Source organism: Talpa europaea (genome assembly GCF_964194135.1).
Source record: "Talpa europaea genome assembly, chromosome: 2".
Classification (NCBI taxonomy): domain Eukaryota; kingdom Metazoa; phylum Chordata; class Mammalia; order Eulipotyphla; family Talpidae; genus Talpa; species Talpa europaea.
Genome location: NC_140068.1, coordinates 78,714,212 through 78,723,205, shown reverse-complemented (window position 1 = coordinate 78,723,205; position 8,994 = coordinate 78,714,212).

The following is an 8,994-nucleotide window of genomic DNA, read 5'->3' as shown; positions in this document are numbered from 1 at the left end:
TAGATGGTTATATATCATTAATATTACATTTTTACTATTTGTATTATAACTACACTATAATTATAATATTACTGCTATATTATTGTAGCATATCTGGAATGGTTGTATAATTCATTTTATGGATACTTTCGTGAGGACCAAAAGAACTAATCTATAAATATTCCTAGTTTAGGTACATTTGTTTCTCATTTTAACCCCTTCCTTGCTGCTATTAGTTCTAACACCCCCATCAATGTTTCTTTATAAGTTCATATAAATACCATGATCATTACAAAGCACATATAACAATCTTACTTAATCCTCACAATAATTTATGTGGAATTACTAAGCTAGTGATAAAGAGTAAAAAACTTTTTTATCAAGTGACTATCTCAGGTTGAAATAGATATTTAATAATAAAACTGGAATCAAAAGCAGAGTCTGCCTTTGTGTTTATTATTACTCTGATTCAAAACCCAGACAAATATATCACAAAGAAGAAAGCTATCAATTATCTTGTAGATGTAAAAAATTCTTTTTTTTAAAGATTTATTTTTATTTATTTATACAAGCACCGGGTACAGTCAGAAGCGCGGGAGGGTGAGAGAATTCCCCAGAACCAGAGCGGTGAGCAAAGCAGGCAGAAGGACCGAAACACACTGCTGAGGGGAGCAGTGGGTTGCAGGAGAGGTCTGCTAGCCATGTGGGACCCTCCTCTGGTGGCCAGGGAGCAGCCGGGGATCGAACAGGTGCTGCAGAGGCGGCAGGCAGCTTCGCAACCCAGCGCTCAACCGCTGCGCCATCGGGGAGGCCCAATGTAAAAAATTCTTGACAAAATTCTAGTCAGCTAAATCCAGCAATATATTAAATAGTTATAAACAATAGGCAAGTGGGATTTGTCCCAAAAATGCAAAGTTAAATATAATTCTCTACAATATCTGCAAAGGATAAAAGCAGAGGAAATACTTCCTAGTATATCTTGTGAGACCATCATATGAGAACAATTAGGAGAGTTAGTACCAAAGCCAGACAAAGTCATTAAAATAAAGAAAATTATAGACAGATATTTCTCATTAGCATAGGGGTGTAAAAGTATTCAAAAATAGCAGCATATTAAATTCACAAACTGAAAATAAATATGTGCCACAACCAAGTAGGATTTACCCAAGGTATGAAAGCCTGGTTTAATATTGAAAAATTGATCAGCATAGTTCATATATCAACCCACTAAAAAATTATATGATTATATCAATAGATTCGTGAAGGCATTTTTGCAAAAGCTAACATCCATTTGTGATAAAAAATTTCAACAAACAGAGGAAAACTACCTCAACTTGATAAAGTATACCTACAAAAATGTAGAGCTAACCTCATACTTAATGGTGAGAAACTTGAAGTCCTGATCTATAAGGTCAGGTACAGGGTATATTTGCCCACTCTTACCACTGCTTTTTAACACTGCATTGAAAATAAGTTCTTGCAAATGCAATTTGACAAGAAAAGGAAATGTATACAATTGGGAAGGAAGAAATAAAACTGCCATTGTTCATAGATGACTTGATTGTCTATGTAGAATATCTAAAAGAACTAGCAACAACAACAAAAAAAAACCCTGGAAATTACTGTAAATAATAAGCAGTTATGGCACAGTTGCAAAACACAAGGTTAATACTTATTCACTTTCATATTAAATATGGAAAATGGTACATATTATAATAACAACAGGCAACAATATACATATCCAAGGATATCTATGATTTTATATAAAGCAAGGTGACATATTTGAAAACATTGAGTTTTTCAAAAGGAATTCCACCTTTCACCTCAGGTTTGATCATGAAGTAAAAATCAATCAAGTGCGGTTCTAAGTTCTTTGGATTCAAAGATGAATGAGACAACGTTTATACCCTTAAATTGATAGTATGAACAGAAACATTTGTTCCTGAAAGAACAGAGGAAATTGATTTGCTTTGTGGGAAATATCACCTGAGGGGGTACAGCAACTCCTCTCACAATTCAGTTCTTCAACACTACTTAAAATGTAACAGGAATTTTAAAAATTTGAAATTTATATAACTTTATAAATGTTTTTAAGAATCAAAAATTTTGCAATATTATTACTACTAATAAATTAAACAGCTGAAAAGTTTTTTGGTTCTTTAAATGGAAACAATAGAGTAATGGCAAAAGAAAAAAAAATCTCTAGAATGAGATTGACAACTCAGTTCAAGGACTGCTGCTTCCTTGTGGTATGACCTTGGGCAAATCACTTAATCTCTCTGTGTTTTAGATTCTTCATCTGTAAAATTAGCATAATGACTCATAAAATCTACCCATTGGAGTGGTGAAGAGCAATTGAGTTAATGCATATAATGTGTTTGGCCTAGGTAAATCCTCCAGGAGTGCTGAATGTTCAGATTGTCTCACAAACAAGTCACCAGCTTTCAATGTTACTGTTTCTTCCAAACTTTCTGTAATCTCCTTACTACTCTTTGTTCTTCAGATCTGGGTTTTGATGATATTTTCTTCTGGATAGCCTTGTATAGAATTGACGTCTCCTTTAGATTTTCAGACATTTTAGGTGTACACCTAAGGACATATCAGTTAAATCACTTGCTTGCTCAGCATCTGCATATGCTCAGCATGGGATAGAAATAGAGGAAAAGCTTCATATATTGTTGGGAAAAAAAAATGGGGACCTCCCTGGTGGTGCGACCTATGATGCTACCCGCAGCCTCTGCAGCCCTGGTTGGATCCTGTCTGGCCAGGGAGCAACCCACATGGCTCAGCAGACCTCTCCTGTCTCGCTTGCTGCTCCTCTCAGCAGTGTATTTCAGCCAGTCTGCCTGTTCTGCTCCCCACTGTCTCTTGAATCCTCTCACCCCCACACCTCTGGCCTGTACCCCAGCTCCTGTATGCGTAAATAGATAAATCTTTAAAAATAAAAGGAAAAAAAAAACATGGAGGAAAATTTTTAGACCTGATAATGCAAGATAGAAGGCAAGAAGGAACGCAGAGAACCTTGTCTGAAATGAAACATAATTAAAACTGAAAGAGGTTAAAAGACAGATGGAAAAATAAGCAGAGACAGAAATAATTTGTAGTAATTTATGACAAGTGACTTTGTCAGTGTCTGAGTATTTTAGGTATAGTTTTGTTACATTCTCAAGAACCAACTTAAGAGTTACTCCTAATAACAAGTCATCAGAAGACCCTTTCCCCTCTTTTAATCTGAAAAATAGTATCCAGAACCCCCATGATTCAGGGACTTTCCAGAATAATTTAGCCCAAGACCACATGGTAAGAAAATGTGGCTTTTGGAGCTTAGAGATGTGATATACATTCCTGTAAGCTAATATATTTATTTGGGTGATACATAAGCTCAGTGAAGTCATTTTTAAGAGTGCTAAATCTTGATTTTGGGCCTCCCTGGTTGTGCAGGCAGTTGAGCGCAGCACTGTGAAGCTGTCCCCAGCCTCTGCAGTGCTGGTTCGATCCCCGCCAGCCAGAGAGATGTGCGGCAGACCTTTCCTGGCTTGCCCGCTGCTCCCCTCAGCAGTGTACTTCATCAGTCTGCCTGTTCTGCTCCCCGCTCTGGCTTAGGTGAGTCCTCTCACCCTCCCGCACATATGGCCTGTACCCTGGTTCTTGTATGTGTAAATAAATCAATCTTTTAAAAAAATAAAATAAAACTTGATTTTCTTTTCAGTCTGACAAAAAAGGACGGAAAACAATTTCTTTTCAAGTATTGAAAAACGAGTGAGACAATTCATTCTTCAAACAATTCATTCGTCAAAAAGCACAGGGAAACAGAAAATGAATGTCAAACATACTCTTACCATGCAGTCAGCCTCCCTCAGGAAGTAATAACCATCATGTTTGTGTTCTGAGTAATAGCCAGATCCATCTATTCCCACAACCACTACCTTGCTTCTCCTGCAGGATCATTATACTTGTCTCTTTTCTAGTCCCCTTATCTATTCTTGACATCACTGCCAGACATTGTTATAAAAGTCTGATCTTGCTCACTTTCTTATACTCCATCTTTTCTCCTGCTTTTAAGGCTTCACAAAATGCTATTTCTTCTTCCTAAACACCACTGCTCCTTAACCCCTTGGTTCTCCTCTTTAATGAATCAGTTCTAGTGACTTTCTGTGTGGGGGTTCCATCCATGTGGTTTTTCCCCAGGTGTAGTTTGGTGTTCTTTCCTGCTCTTATGATAGTATATGCATCTCTCTATCTTAGAAACTTAACAGAGTTATTATATTATAATAACACTTCCAATTTACTAGTGGACTATAAGTTCATTGAGGTAGGACTATGTATTATTGATATTTATGCCCCTAACTCTTAGGTAAACTCCTGGTTGCATAGTTGACACATAGGTCTTTATTAAAATGGATCTATAACATTAGTATAGGCCTTCAAAAAAAGAGGTTTCTCATCAGGAACCCTCTTTTGTCATATATAGTATCTAGGACAACCTATACAGTTTAAATCTCTGAACAACCAACTGTACCCATTGACAGAAGAAAAAAATTCTGGTTTCTAATGTTGTTTTCCTTCTGTCTTATTATTAATATATTCAGAGTAGTGGGCAGAGCTAAAATAAAAATGACAAAAAAATTAAGGTGACTAGTTAGGCAGAATTGTGTTGCGTTTCCTTTAAAAAATAACCACATATAGTAATTGACATGTATAACAAATAAGACTCATATTGTGAGGTCATATTACTTGTTATTTAATTCAGTAAACATTTTCAGGTAACTTTTTGTATGCTTACCAGACATGGTTTTAAAATTGTCAATTCATTTAATTCTTATAACAACCTTAAGAGGTCATTACTAAATTTGGAACATTCTCTACTATTTTGTGATATTTAGATAACTCCTTTATTCTACATCTAGCAGAAAGATCTGGAAGAGAATAATAATCTCTACAGAAACAAAAAATTTCCCCAAATATCCTAAAAAGTATAAAAAGATATAAGGAAGGAGATGCTATCAAAAATAAGTACTGAAATATTCAGTATCTTCAATGTACTTGCAATAAGGAAAACAAACAATATTTTTAAGATCTGATTGCAGTATTGTGTATGGCATTGCAGTACCATATATTTAAAATAAATCACCTGGTCCTCCCCTGGTGGTGCAGGTGGTTGAACACAGTGCTGTGAAGCTGTCCACAGCTTCTGCAGCACCAGTTGGATACCGGCCAGCCAGCGAGGGTTCCACATGGCGCGGCAGATCTCTCTTGTTGCACCTGCTGCTCCCCTCAGCAGTGTATTTTGTCAGTCTGCCTGTTCTGTTCCCCACTCCATCTCTGGTGAATCCTCTCACTCTCCCACACATCTGGCCTATACCCCAGTTCTTGTATAAATAAATAATTTTTTTTTAAAAAAGAAGATAAAATAAATCACCTGATAAATCATGGACAGAAGAAAACAGGATTAAAATGAATATAGGCTTGTCACAAAACAAAGCACATATTAGAGCAAAATTTCGAAAATATTTTCATTTCTCCCTTATTTATACTTATGGTAAAGAGTGATGATGGCAAGGAATTTATAGACATTAATGAATATAGATTGAAACTAAGGTTGCAAACACCTTCCCATTTTGAAAAGAAAAGTATATGGACAAGAAAAGAAAATATATGATAAATCAGAGGAATGTATTATACCACAGGATAAAATTAGCAGATTTCTATCAATAAACTTAAATGAAGTCATAGAAGTCCTGCTTGTCAAATTTACTGATGACGAGAGGTCTGGCAAACTGGCTAATGTTTTGGCTAATAGTATCATCATCTAGGAAGATCTGCTTAAACCTCATATTAATAAAATTAAATTAATAATGCATATATCATTTGGATTTTTTTTCTTATACATCACCTGTTTACAGAGAGCTTTTTGACCATTCTTTTATAAGAAGGCCTTTAGACTTCTCCAATCACCATCCCTTCTCCTTATTTAGTTTTTTTTTTAAAGATTTATTTACTTATGCATACAAGAACTGGAATACAGGCCAGAGGTGTGGTGGGTGAGAGAATTCACCAGAGACAGAGCAAGGAACAGAATAGGCAGATCCACTGAAATACACTGCTGAGGGGAATGGCAGGTGAGATAGGAGAGGTCTGCTGAGCCATGTGGTTATCTCCCTGGCCGCGGATCGAACTTGTGCTGCAGCTGCTGGGGACAGCTTCATAGGTTGCTCCTTAACCCCTTGAGCCACCAGGGAGGCCCACCCTATTTAGTTTTAATCACAGCACTTCTTCCTTCCCAATATTTTTCTTAAATATTTATTAGTTGAAGTTTTTCCTCTCTAACTTCACTGAAAAGTAAAATGCATGAAAAGAGCAACCTTATTTAACGTGTATCACTAAGAGTAAACTAGAACCACTAAGTAAGCATTTGTCAAGCAGTTATGTTCCTATCAATTCCCTTCTCTTAAAAGATTCACTAGTTCAGATTGGGAAAACATAAGAATAGTATTTCTTGTGAAACATGACATTGTTAGTATAACAGAAGCATCATGCTGGGTTCAGAAGAAATGGATGTTTTTGCCACTGATTTGTCATTTGACCTTTCATAAATCATTTTTCTTCACGAACAATTTTTCTCCCCTATAAACCAGGCCAATAATAGAAAACCCCTTAGGGTTTTAAAATACTGTATGTGACCATTGGTGGAAATGAAGTCTGGTCCAGCCTTTGTGGAAAACACTATGGGAGTTTCTCAAAATGTTAAAAATAGATCTTCCACGTGATCCAGCAATTCTACTTCTAGGTATCCACCTGAAGAATTCAAAAGTATTAATTTGTAGGGATAAGTGCACTTCTCTCTTCATTGCAACACTGTTTAAAATGGCTTATTTATGGAAACAGCCTAAGTGCCCAAAGACAGATAAATAGATTAAAAAGATGTGGTATATATACATAATGGGTTACTACTACTCAGCTTGAAAAAAAAAAAAAAAACTCTTGAAATTAGTAACAGTGTGCATGGAACTGGAGGGCATAATGCTAAATAAAATAATTCAGAAGCAACAAGACAATTACCAGATGATTTCACATATATATGGAATATGAAGAAACAAAACAAAGGTTCAGACAGAACCAAACCAATAAAAACTCCTAGAAATCTGACTGTAGAATTGAGGCTGGCTGAGGGTGAGAGAACAAGTTGAAAGCAAAATGTGGAGGGTGCTCAATGGACTATGTTGGAGGACTGTGGGTGCCCTGGTAGTGGGTGTGTGTTGTGATAACATACCCTGAAGGGGGTTGATCCTATCCCTGATCATATACATTAGTCATATACGCTGTTGCAAACCAATTTTACATATATGTATATTCAAATATACATCTTCATATATTTATATATATATATTCAAACATTACTGTTTGAAGGAATTTTATAAACTGTAAAGTACAAGACAAATGTGAAGAATAAGGATTGAGGGTGAGGGTATGGGACATTTGGCTAAATGCTTATTATGAACCAGAAATATGTTGTGACTATTGAACAAATAATTAGATATAAGCATTGGCTGCATCCAAAGAATAGTGTACATTTTGTTCTGGCAGGACCAAGACTAGATTACTGTATTTCCTTCTAGTTGCATATTATGTAAGATATTGACAATTGTCTTAAGAAAAACCCAGGGAATATAGGTTGTGGAAATGATGTCATGTGAAAAAAAATAGAAATTGTAGGAAAAAAGTGGAGGGGGGCAGATGAGCGCTTATTCCAAATATGTGAAAAATCATCATGTGAAAGATTTGTTCCATGAGTACCAAATGCAAACTAGGAGATGAGGGTAAAAACTGAGAAAGACAAATGTTAGTATAAGACCTTATTTTAAAGTCAGGAACAGTTTAGAGCAGTCTCATGGTGGTGGCGGTAGTGAATTGTGATGTAATACCCAAACTAGCAAAGTTATCAGAAGGCTCCTAACATTAAATTGAATTGTAGGCTAGCTGATTCTGAGACCCTTTCCCTGTTTAAGATTATAATCAATCAAAATCAATATTCTTATTATGGTTATTAAGCCTGAAAAGGATCATGAACTGATACAATGACAAATCCCAAAATACCATTCTTAGAGACAAATATCAAGTCTTAAGAGAATGGCAGGTGACAGCCGGCCCGAACCAGTGAGAAGAGAGGACTTCTGCTCCTACCACTACACCATCCTATTGAGAATCAGTTTAATACTGTCTAGAATGTCTGTGGTCTCTTTTGCTTAACAGTATTAAGTAAGGTTACATTAATGACCCTTGGTGTCCTTCAAGGTTTGGTTACTGTATCTCATATGATACTTGCTGTTGTAAATTCAAATTCCAACTAAATATATCCTTCAGTTCACAAAATGGTCTCATTCTCCAGCTTAGAGGAGTCGAAGGGGGGTGAGGGAGGGGGGCCAGGGAGGAGATCCCTTTAAAAATTCAGCAAGGGCTGAGATGACAAAGCCAAATAATGTTAATATAATTGCCTGAAATGACTTTTGCATAATCCTACTTGAGGAACACAGTGGCTCCTCCTCATTACTTTCATATTTACATTACAAAGTCAAGTGCATCAATAAGCCAATATTAACCATGTGTTGATATGCTTGTCATGTCCACAGACCCACATATGTCTGCGTGTGCTTTATAGAAACTGCAAGGGGGGGATGGAGAAAGAAAGTAGGAAAGAGGAGATTTAACCCACAGAAAAACAGGTTAAAATAATTTTCATTACTTTTTTTTTTTTTTTTTTTTTTTTCCCCACTTCAGTTGCAGCTCTCCCTCAGCGCAGGAGGAGGTTGTGGGTTGCGGACTCCGTGCTGGAATGAGAGTAATTGAGCTTGAACTGAACCCGAGGTAGCTTTCTCCTCCCGGTGTCATTGCAGCAGCCTCCAGTGCCGGGTCCCTAGCTCCTCGGCAGCCTCTCTTCCCGGTGCAAAATCGCCTGTGAAGACAGCAAAGCCGCCGCAGAAGTTGCCGGGCATAAGAGTCCGGAGGCATTGGCTCAGT